Source organism: Somniosus microcephalus, chromosome 7 (assembly GCF_052327205.1).
Source record: "Somniosus microcephalus isolate GS21.2 chromosome 7, FLI_Smic_1.0, whole genome shotgun sequence".
Taxonomy (NCBI): Eukaryota; Metazoa; Chordata; class Chondrichthyes; order Squaliformes; family Somniosidae; genus Somniosus; species Somniosus microcephalus.
The window spans coordinates 205,812,968-205,825,406 of record NC_140993.1 but is presented as its reverse complement, the minus strand read 5'-3'; the positions used below and the strand labels follow the sequence as shown (position 1 = coordinate 205,825,406).

General features: G+C 46.5%; 1 long non-coding RNA gene across 1 annotated transcript in view; it reads right to left on the bottom strand.

The window, feature by feature from the left end:
* LOC147115095 (uncharacterized) overlaps window positions 1–11,655 on the bottom strand; it is a 71,777-nt gene extending 60,122 nt beyond the window's left edge. Inside the window, exons 1-2 of the long non-coding RNA XR_015079049.1 lie at window positions 11,578–11,655; window positions 8,670–8,901 (exon numbers count right to left, since the gene is read on the bottom strand). This is a non-coding gene — a long non-coding RNA (uncharacterized LOC147115095). The remainder of the gene's footprint in view (window positions 1–8,669; window positions 8,902–11,577) is intronic.
* Window positions 11,656–12,439: the final 784 nt, after the last annotated feature.

The window sequence follows — 12,439 nt, the reverse complement described above, 5'->3', positions numbered from 1 at the left end:
GTTGGGGATGAAATTGGTCTTTAACAACAGGGCAAAAATGAGCAATAGTGAATCGGCGGCTCATGTTACACCCCGCCCAATTTTCTTATCCACTGCCTTCAATAGAAAAGAAAATCAGGCAGGGTGTAAAACGGGCTGGTGCTTCGCTAGCACCCTTTTTAAGAACATAAGAAATAGGAGCAGGAATAGGCTACTTGGCCCCTCAAGCCTGCTCCGCCATTCAATAAGATCATGGCTGATCTTGGGCTCCCCACAACCCTTCACTCCCTTATCTTGCAAAAATCTGTCTCTCTCCACCATAAATGTATTCAGTGACCCAGCCTCCATGGCTCTCTGGGGCAGAGAATTCCACAGATTTACGACTCCAAGAGAAGAAATTCCTCCTCATCTCAGTTCTAAAAGTTCTAGATTTCCCCATGAGGGGAAATATCCTCTCTGCATCTACCTTGTCGAGCCCCCTCAGTATCTTATATGTTTCAATAAGATCACCTCTCATTCTTCTAAATTCCAATGAGTATAGGCCCAGCCTGCTCAACCTTTCCTCATAAGTCAACCCCCTCATCTCTGGAATTAACCTAGTGAATCATTTCTGAACTGCCTCCAATGCAAGTATATCCTTCCTTAAATAAGGAGACCAAAACTGTACACGGTACTAAAGGTGTGGTCTCACCAATACCCTGTACAGTTGTAGCAGGACTTTTGCACTATTAGTGAAGACCAATTCACCCCGATTTGAGTTTACATCTACACCAGATGTTGACATACGTTTTGTACAAGTTTATTTGGCAGACATACTGGGCTGATCTAGAGGCTAAACCTCATCAGTTTACACTGTACAGTTGCGGATTTTTATTGGCAAATACTCTCCATTTGACAGTATGAAGAAGGGATTAGTGTTTGTTTAAAACCTCAAAGCAGATATTGACATGGCACATTGTGAAGCAGTTCAATGTGGCACAAAGTCAGCCACCCAATATACATCTCTAACATTTCAATAGAAATTAAAGTCGGGAGAGATGTATAATGGGCGGCTGATTCAATATCGTCTGTTTTACACTATCGCCCAACGTCATAAAATCCCCCACTGACTTCTGCAAAAGTTGGTCAGGAAGAGGGAAAAAACAATAAGCAAAGATATGCACAATTATTTCAGCAATATGCGCTGCACATTTGGATAACGAACGTGGCCTTATGCTTAAGATATTAACTCACTCTGTGAGTGTAAGGCATTACAGTAGCTTTGTTGGATCCTGTTGCTTAGTTCAGCTGTTTTGTCTGCTGGTTTCAGATGAACATACATGGAATTTGCTGGTGATTTTTGCTCCTGTGAATTATTATAGTAAACGCTACAGATTTCAATAAAAATGTTTCATCGTGCGGCTTCAATTCCCTTTAAATAATAATTCATTGTTGTGAGTATACTTCTGTTTCATATATCAGCACAATTTCAATGCAGTGTGGTTAAGGCTTAGCATTGTAACACAAAACTTATCAGTCACCAAAATAAAATCGGAACGGGAGTGCCAACGTCAAAATGAAGCTGAACCAGGAAGGTGAACATTTCACATTTGCTTCGATGTTCAAACTCTCTTCATGATGCAGCCAACTGAAGAATCATAGATTCGCACTTTAATAAGATAATTCATGTTAACAACTGTGGTAAACCACTGTATTGTATATTGCCACCTCTGGGCGGCGCTGTGTATGGAGGCATGCCTCAGCTGACTCCACCCACCACTGTGGGTTTCGTTCAGACTTGTTCAGTCACTCACGAAGAAGCATGGTCTCTTCTTAGCTAATAAAAGCCTTATTCATCTCTTCTTTCGACTCATCATCTCTTCTTCGACTCATCACCTTTTATGAAGTAATTGATAAGCGTATCAATTTTATTAGCTAAAAGTTAAATGGCGACACCTGAGGAGCAACAACAGCAACGGATACAGCAGACATTGCTGAGAGCCCTCAGACCACCACGCCTGGACCTCGACCCTCAAGATGTGGGTGCATCAGCCAAGTTTGAACACTGGCTGAGCTGCTTTGAATCCTTCCTCGCAATCTCACAGGTTACAGAGGAGGATCACAAACTGAAAATTTTGACCGCCCAGGTGAGCCATCAAGTATATATGCTAATCCGGGACTCTAATACGTACGTGGCGGCCCTCGAGCTACTAAAAGGGCAATATACGCGCCCAGTGAACACAATTTACGCCCGACACCTCTTGGGATCCCGCAGGCAGCAACCGGGAGAATCGGTAGGGGCATTTGCACGGGCGCTACTGGCACTCTGCAGAGACTGCGATTGTAAAGCGGTAACGGCTGTGGAGCACGCGCAGGGACTCGCCTGTGATGCCTTCGTCAGGGGCCTCCAGTCAGACCACACCCGGCAGAGACTGCTAGAAAGCAAGGAACCCGACCTGAAGACGGCCATTGCCCTTGCGCTCTCGTTAGAGGAGGCCCACCGAAACCTCGAGGCATACCCCCGTAACGGCGCCGAGACATGGCAATCGAAACCGTGGGACACGGGACCGCCGCCCCCGGCACCAACCGCTGCAGCGACCCAACCGAGACAGCAGCCTCCGGTAAGAACTGCTTCGATGCCCAGTAACCAGGCCCAAAAATGCTATTTCTGTGGCCAGTTAAAACATCCCAGAGCGCACTGCCCAGCTAAGACAGCTACCTGCTCGGGCTGCGGGAAGAAAGGCCATTACGCTAACGCCTGCAAGGGGAAGCCAGCCAGCAGCGCAGCGTGCGGGCCGTGGGAGCAGCCATCTTATCCGCCATTTTGTGTACCCCCGGCCGCATGGCATCCGCCGCCATCGTATCCAACGCACTCAACCGCCATTTCGTCACCGGAACCGACCACCGTCTCGGCGGATGACTATAGTGACTCACTAAGCCACATACTGGCCTCCGTGACGCTGGATCAAGGCCACCCTCACCATCTATCCAGCTCCATGATGGATATCGCGGTAAACGGCCGCGCCACCAGTTGCCTGATCGACAGCGGGAGCACAGAGAGTTTCGTCCACCCCGACACGGTACGTAGCCACTCCCTCACGATTCTGCCAATGCACCATCGCATTTCTATGGCGTCCAAGTCCCAGTCAATGGACATCAGCAGCTACTGTGTGGTGACCCTGTCAGTAGGGGGCACTGAATATCAAAAATTTAAACTGCTAGTCCTGCCCCGTCTTTGCGCTGCCGTCCTGCTAGGGTTGGATTTTCAGTGCCACCTTAAGAGTGTCACACTAGCATACGGTGGACCCCTCCCCCCACTCACAGTCTGCAACCAACAACTTTTAAATCGCCCGCTGCAAACCACCTGCAGCCTTTCCACATTAAAAGTCCCCCCCCCTCCCCTGTTCGCTAACCTCACCCGCGACTGTAAACCCATCGCTACCAAAAGCAGGCGGTACAGTGCCGGGGACAGAGCTTTTATCAGCTCTGAGGTGGAGCGGCTCTTGAAGGAGGGCATTATCGAAGGTAGCACTAGCCCCTGGCGAGCCCAGGTTGTAGTCGTTAAAACCACTGCAAAACGCCGCATGGTAATCGACTACAGCCAAACCATAAACCGGTACACCCAGCTGGACGCGTACCCCCTCCCTCGCATATCTGATATGGTCAATCAGATTGCGCAATACAAAGTATTCTCCACCATCGACCTTAAGTCAGCGTACCACCAGCTGCCCATCCGCCATGAGGACCGCCAGTATACTGCCTTCGAGGCAAACGGCCACCTCTACCACTTCCTTAGGGTCCCCTTCGGCGTCACCAACGGGGTTTCGGTCTTCCAAAGGGAGATGGACCGAATGGTTGACCAGAACGCGCTGCGGGCAACCTTCCCCTATTTGGATAACGTCACCATCTGCGGCCACGACCAGCAGGACCACGACGTTAATCTAGCAAATTTCCTCCGTACGGCCCAACAGCTGAACCTAACGTACAATAAGGAAAAATGTATGTTTCACACCAAGCGCCTGGCCATCCTCAGCTGCGTGGTGGAGAACGGAGTCATCGGGCCCGACCCCGACAGAATGCGCCCCCTAATGGAGCTACCCCTTCCCCACTGCCAAAAAGCACTGAAGAGATGCCTGGGGTTTTTCTCCTACTACGCCCAGTGGGTGCCCCTCTATGCAGACAAAGCCAGGCCCCTCATCAAAGCCACCTCCTTCCCCCTGACACCAGAGGCGTGTGCAGCCTTCACTCTTATCAAGAACGATATCGCGAAGGCCGCAATGCACGCGGTGGATGAGTCCATCCCCTTCCAAGTGGAGAGCGATGCCTCCGACTTCGCCCTAGCCGCGACCCTTAACCAGGCGGGCAGACCCGTGGCCTTTTTCTCAAGGACCCTCCAGGGCCCCGAGACGAGACACTCCTCCGTCGAAAAGGAGGCCCAGGCTATTGTAGAAGCGGTGCGTCACTGGAGGCATTACCTGGCCGGGAAACGATTTACCCTGCTCACTGACCAGCGTTCAGTAGCTTTTATGTTTAATAATAAGCAGAGGGGTAAAATCAAGAACGACAAGATCTTGAGGTGGAGAATCGAACTCTCCACCTACAATTATGATATCTTGTATCGGCCAGGGAAACTCAATGAGCCCCCAGATGCCCTATCACGTGGTACATGCGCCAACGCGCAGAGTGATAGGCTGCAGTCCCTCCACAATGACCTCTGCCACCCGGGGGTCACCAGGTTTTTCCATTTTATCAAATCCCGTAACCTGCCCTACTCCATCGAGGAGGTCAGGACCATGACCAAGAGCTGCCAAATCTGCGCCGAGTGCAAACCGCACTTCTATAGGCCGGACAGAGCAAGCCTGATCAAGGCCACCCGCCCCTTCGAACGCCTGAGCGTCGATTTTAAAGGGCCCCTCCCCTCCGCTGACCGCAATGTGTACTTCCTCAACATAGTTGATGAGTACTCCCGTTTCCCCTTTGCCATCCCTTGCCCAGACATGACCAGTACCACGGTCATCAAGTGTCTGAATGACATCTTCGCTCTGTTCGGGTTCCCCAGCTATATACATAGCGACAGGGGCTCATCGTTCATGAGCGACGAACTTCGGCAGTACCTGCTAACAAGAGGTATCGCCACGAGCAGGACCACCAGTTACAACCCCCGGGGGAACGGCCAGGTGGAAAGGGAGAACGCGACGGTTTGGAAGGCAGTCCTCTTAGCACTAAAATCTAAGGGCCTTCCGACCTCCCGCTGGCAGGAGGTCCTCCCTGCAGCGCTTCACTCCATTCGGTCACTGCTTTGTACTGCCACTAATGCGACCCCTCATGAGAAAATGTTCGTTTTCCCCCGGAAGTCTACATCGGGAACCTCGCTACCGGCATGGTTGACTTCTCCTGGGCCCGTCCTACTGCGGAGGCACGTGAGGACGCATAAAACGGACCCCCTGGTCGAGCGGGTGCACCTCCTACACGCCAACCCCCAGTATGCCTGGGTGACATACCCAGACGGGCGGGAGGACACGGTCTCCATACGAGATCTCGCACCCTCGGGTACCCCTGAATTACCACCGTTATCCCCCTTACCACCGTTATCCCCCTTACCACTGTTATCCCCCACCACCCCTCCCAACCCAACCCCTGCAGACGGCATGCCAAAGCCCCAGGAATCTTCGCCAACCACCCAGACACCAGACCCGACGTCGGATGCTGCAACACCACCGCCGCCACCATGACGATCAGGACGTCAGACAAGGCCTCCTGATAGACTTAACTTGTAGTACCCTTCACCCCGCCGGACTTCACATTAAACAAGGGGTGAATGTGGTAAACCACTGTATTGTATATTGCCACCTCTGGGTGGCGCTGTGTATGGAGGCATGCCTCAGCTGACTCCACCCACCACTGTGTGGGTTTCGTTCAGACTTGTTCAGTCACTCACGAAGAAGCATGGTCTCTTCTTAGCTAATAAAAGCCTTATTCATCTCTTCTTTCGACTCATCATCTCTTCTTCGACTCATCACCTTTTATGAAGTAATTGATAAGCGTATCAACAACCAGAAAATAAAAACAAGTGCAGCCAGCAAACAGAAAGAAAATAAGACCAGCACAAGGCAGCAGGAAGAACTTGTCATAAGCCCAGACTTCCTGCAACAGGAGGGTGAATGGTCAGCAGTTCCTGAACCGACTGACACCTTTATGAGTCCCATACTCTCTTGAATTTTGCACCACTTTCCATAATCTCAAACCTTCTCAGTGGTTTTAGAAACCTTCGGCTTTTGAGAATAAATACCAAAAGATATGGGGTGAACTAGCAATGGCTGAGATCGCTGACTAAATGGCTATTAAAGGGCTACAATTGTTCATTATTAGTTTACAGCGGTCATGCAAAGAAATTGACCTTTCACACACCTCAGACCAAGGGCACTGTGCACCAAAGAGCTGGGGTTAAATTATAAATTAACTACCATTCTGCTTGACTGCTATGGCCTCCCCATGAGTTACTGTGACAGCAAGTGCTTGTAATATTTTAGAGAACCTTCAGTCTTAATGAACAATCCACCTAAAAATACCCATCAACCCAGCACTAACAAAAGTTAAGTGGTGCCATGCCATCTCTGGAGATTTTATTTAGTATGAAAGCAGGTGGATGGAGCCGAGAGGAAAGCCTACTGTAGTGCAATTGTTGTGCAGACCTCTTTGGCTGCAGTCCTCACCTTTTAAACAAGATGCAGATCATTAAGTGTAACCTGAATTGGAGCAGCACTGTTTGCAAAGCCCGATTATACACGCAGATTGTCACTACAACAGGATATATAGGCTGAGTGCAACGTTTATGTTATTATGATTAGATTTAGGTACTCTTGACAGACAGACAGACACAGTAATAGGCCTGCATTATCAAGCATGACCTAAAACAAATTTAACCCAAACATGCATACTTTGCAGCATTCCCACTTCAGCTGATTCATTCTAACTCTTCTCAGTTCATTTCCAGCAGTAGTATTTATTTAGATCTCCACAAACATCAGTCTGGCATTGTGCAAGACATTGTTTGTAACCAAATTGGATGTTGATGTATTTTAATAATGTAATAAATGCAGGATAATCTATTTTTATCCTTTGTAAAAGCATTGAAGATTTTAATTGAAAATTGTTAACATTTTTGGATTTTCTGGAAGTTACATCAAAATTACAACATGGAAACAGATCGTTTGGCCCAACTAATCCTTGTTGGTGTTCATTCTCCACATGAGCAGTAGTCCTATTCCCATATTCCTACCGTGTTCCCATATTTCTTTGTTCCCCTTTCCTTCAACCTTCTATCTAACCTAATCTTAAATGCTGACATGCTCTGTTTCAATCACTAACTCTGCCTTCCACAACATCACAACCCAATGTATAAAAAAAAAGTCTCTTGATTTCTGTCCTTAATCTCTTGCATTTAATCTATGTCCCCTTGTTCTGACATAAAGGCCCTGTACTTCCACATATTTTTGGGGGTAATAATGTTAAATTTGGGGCCCGATTATGCTGGATCCCTGCCCCTTTTTGCCCCGTTAAAATTTTTGGCCCATTTGGGTTTGTGCATAGTATGCCAAACCATAAATGGGCCGGCGTATGCAAATGGCGGAATGATGTCGCACAACGTCATTATCACATGGGTGCCTTAGCAACTCTGGGCACAAAATCACCTGTGTATCCCTCGTGCCCAGCATTGGTAGGGTGTCGGAAGCAGTTAAAATCACCTGTGTATCCCTCGTGCCCAGCATTGGTAGGGTGTCGGAAGCAGTTAAAATCACCTGTGTATCCCTGGTGCCCAGCATTGGTAGGGTGTCGGAAGCAGTTAAAATCAAAAGGGCTGAGGCATTTTCTACTGCAGTACAAAACTGGCAAATGAAAGCAATGGGCAACCTTTTTGTTAAATGTCTTTGGGCAGTCGACTAACGCTGAACCTGGGCTATGCTGGAAGTTAGCAGGTACCACAGTTGCCTGCTAATGACACAGGTTCCCACCACACACCTGATAATGCACTTGACCCTGGAAAATGGGATTGGATCAGGGACACCAGTGGCCAGAAGTCTCGGCCTGCCACAAATGCGATGTTAGGTCTGGATACAAAGAAACTCAATGGAAAAATGTTCATATAAAGGGACAACAAATGTTTATTTTAGAAACACTGGTATTGTACTGGAAGTTGCTGCTATGAAAGTAAAACAGCAGAGGTAAAGTCCTGTGACAGAAATATCCATCAAGTTAGATGTTGAACTATTGATTGAAAGGCACACCTGACTCTAGTACCAGGCCCTGCATTAATGATTGAACAATATTCCCCATTCTAGTACTCTTTCATTTTGCTAATAATGCAATATATATCTGCAGAGTAAATAAGCTTATTATAGTCAGCAGAAAATCAGTTTAGGCTCAAGTCAGTCCTTGATATCAACTGCCAAATATATCTTCAACATCTGACAGAAAATTACCCTTGTACCATTGTTACAGTGAAAATAAGGCACTCACATATAAAACAGATCAAAAATGCTTCAGTATTACTGACGATTGTTTGGTAAGCTGTCAATGTTAGATAATAGTTGGAAGTAATGAAAGCAGATTAAGTTCGGAAGAAAGTGCCAATCTGTGAGCACAGTCATAGAATGCCTGATCAATCTGAGAGAAGAAAATGTCAAGCTTGTTGTTCAGTGATTGTTGCTTACCTTGCAGGTTTTGCAGTGGTAATGTCATAATGCCTCCGGCAGCAGCTGCTGCTGCAACCAGACCCTGGATGTTGGTTAAATTAGCAGTCGGCAGTGTGAGGACAAGGCCTTGCTGGTTGCCAAGCTGACCAGCCATATTAAATGGTATGAGGATTGGCTGATTGAGGGCGGGACTGCTCGTTGGCATCACTCCTGCTACGGCTGAGGCCAGCTGTTGTGCTGTCAACAATGGCTGAAAAGAACAGAAAGAATAATTTAGCAATTAGTATGAATATTTCCCATGTTAAATGGTAGCTACAGTTTGGCCACGTTCAGCCTCACTGCCTGTCAACATCATCTTATTGGATCATTTTCTGATACTTCAAATATACAACACTTGATTAGGTTTCTTCTTAAGTCTATGCCAGTGGTCTCCAACCCTTCAATGCTTGTGGGACCTGCCCTAGACATGCCCCTAATCTAATGGGCAGTTGGAGAGAAGCATATCTTGAGACTCAGCAGGCCAGGCAGCATCCGTGGAGAGAGAAACAGAGCTGGCCTGCTGAGTATTTCCAGCATTTTCTGTTATTTCAGATTTCCAGCATCTGCAGTATTTTGCTATTGTATATCTTGAGACTGTTGTGCTTCATGCTAGAGCGTTACCTTGGCAACCTGAGCAGTTGTAAGACTTTTTCACATTTAAACAAGTGTAATTTGTTAATTTACAAATTAAGGCTGTAAAAAGTAGCAATTTTATTGAAGATGATTAATTGACTGCTGTTGGGTAATATAGTTAATTTTTCAGCTCATTACTAAAATAGACTTAAGACAAGTGCCTGTTGACTTTTTCCCTCACTGTCTGCACTCAAATACACCTCATCTGTCACATGCTTCCTGACCTCATCGTATATTTGTGGAAATTGGACTAGTCATTTCTTGAATTTAGGGCTTAGCTACTTGGTGAAGGCTCTATAATCAATAACTGCTAAAATGACCTGTTCGGACCCTGCACAATGAATGGAGTCCGCCAGTCTATGCTAATCTATCCAATTAAAAGCAAGAAAAGTGTTCAGTTGTAATTGGAGGAGACTATAACACCTTCTGAGGCAAACAATCATGCTCTGATTAGAGAACATTTGTGTTCATTCACAGGGATCATAATGTTGAAAAATATCCCCTCTTTGTAAGTTTGTAACAAGTTTGAAAACTTTTTGCTACTTAATGGCCAATCTTTATCACCTAAAAGGTTGCAAATGATGTGCTCATCCATTTTATGGCATAACTACAATGGTCAGAGTAAAATTAATTACACACTTCAGTGACTTTACAATGCAATCGACCTATACAAACACAACAACAACAACATGACCTTGTTTCATGACATTACAACATCAGATATAAGGGGTAACTTTCTGACGTGTTGCTTCTGGTGAAGAGCCTCGCCTGCTGAGAGCTCAAATTGGAATCTGGGTGGATGCTGCATATTATGAGCCCAAAAACCCATGGGTGAGTGCATCCTGGCATAAGGGCTGGGTTTGCACCCACTGTCACTATCCCTGCTGAAGCTCATGGGCGGGACCACACAAAAAAAGAGTCTTTGGTGCTTGGAGGGGATATATCTTAGGCACACCATCAGAAGAGGACGCACAGTGCACTGCAAGTTGCCAACTGGGGTTGTGCTGGGCCACCTCCGAGAACAAAACCCCAGCCATTTTTCCTTTTCTTCAGGGATTCAGGCCCCAATCCCCACCTGGAAACCCCGTCCCTGGTGGGGCTCACTTGCACAGGTACCTCTTCTCCTTCGGTGTATCTGCCTTTGATTTTATGCTGGGGTCCCCTGTAGGCCGAGGCTGCTAGAACTCCCAGCTTTGAGACTCCCTGCCCATGGCCCCACCATCTCTGACACAGATGCCCAAGCAAGGGAAAGATGGAGGTTCCACCCTTTATTAGTCCTTGCGGAGACTCCCAGAAATGGTGCAACCTGCACAGCATGGGAGACTGCTGGAACCCTGGAACAATTTGGGTCCCAATTTCCTGACCTTTGGCGAAACTCCCTGCTGAAAGCAGGACTCAGATAAATTGACACCTGACATCAAGGCATTGAACCTCACAATGAAACATCTATCATCAGGCGTATTACATGGGCTGTTATTGGGTTGATGACTGTTGAGTCATTATAATTCTGTTAAGACTGCAGCAAGTCGTCCAAATTCTGGAAATCAGCACACACACACACGCACGCTCACACACATGCACACACACACACACACCAGCACACTCACACACACCAGCACACTCACACACATGCATACCCACACATTCACACACACTCACACTCACATACACACACAACAATCGCAACCACTTCTTATTTCTACTTATTCTTTCTAAGAGCACGTTCATATTTCATCTTACAAATTCAACATGCAATACAACACTGATAAATGTAGGATCCCTGAATGTACTTGCCATTAAATGGCTCCTGTGCAGTAATAAACACCTTGGCCTCCAGCCTTGGTGTTTGTTCAGTGTGAAGGTGGTGTTTATTGTCTTGCACACGATGGGACTGCGAAGTTCATTGTTTATAGTTATATTACTTTCTCTGCATTGTGAGTCAATGACATCATCACAAAGATACCGCATGATGATTTCTTATTCTACAGCTCAGTGCAGGTGGCTTTACCTGCACCCCAGGTTATTCCTGTGTCAACAAGACGACCAGGGTCTATAAAATGCATTTGGTGAGGCCCAACACTTTTTCAATAATTCAGTTCTAATGGGGTATAGCACAATAATGCTAACAATTACTGAGGAGAACTGCGCTAAACATAACATGCACAGGCTGTTTTGTATCTTGTATATGTATAGTAATACCTCATGAGATCACCCTGTGGCAGCTGGTATTGCTTAATTAAATGATATGACTAACCTCTCATTTTGGTATAAGCAAATTAAATCACAGCACTGTTCTTAACCTTGTTCCCAGCGGTGCACTATAATAATCTGTAATACACATATTAATAGTGTATGAACATAAACAATAGAATGTTTTCCTTTATAAATCCCAAGACAAATATTAACCTATGAATAAATATAGAAAAGACCAGAGAATTATGATTCTCCCTCTGAAAGAAAATGTTTGGCTAGTGGGCAATTACACTTTCTGCTGAAAATGACTGCTGTACCTGAAAGTGGAACTCTGGGTTACTTAAAAGAGCCCGATAGGGCTGTATAACAGAGAAATGATCAGGCTAATAATGTAACATTCGCCACACATAGCACTGTTCAACATCTGGCTTTGGAGGAAGAACTGGATGCTGAGACGTGCTCAGTGCCCCATTGCACAACGCTGTACAGAGAGCTAGAGAAGCACCCGTGAAATGTGCACTAATCTCATTGTGGCCCTAAAAATAGGTCAAAGCCTCATAATATGAAGAGAGCATCTGAACTGTGACATGCCTTGACAGAACTGTGCAAAGTCTTGCAGCCAGATCTAGAAACTACTTGCAGGAAAGAGTCAGCTCCATCAGTGCCTATCAAGGTAACTGCAGCCTTGCATTTCTATGCTATAGGGCGCTTCCAAGCAATAGATAGAAGGAGATATATGTTAGATCTCCCAACCTCCAATGCACAGTGGCATCATGCAATTTCCCCATGGAAAACAGGCAGCAACACAAGAGAGGCCTGCTCCTTTACCATTGAGCTAGATTCCCCACAGTGCAAGGCATCACTGATGTAATGCATGTAGCAATTAGGGTGCCAACCTACAATACCACTCCCTTCAGGAACAT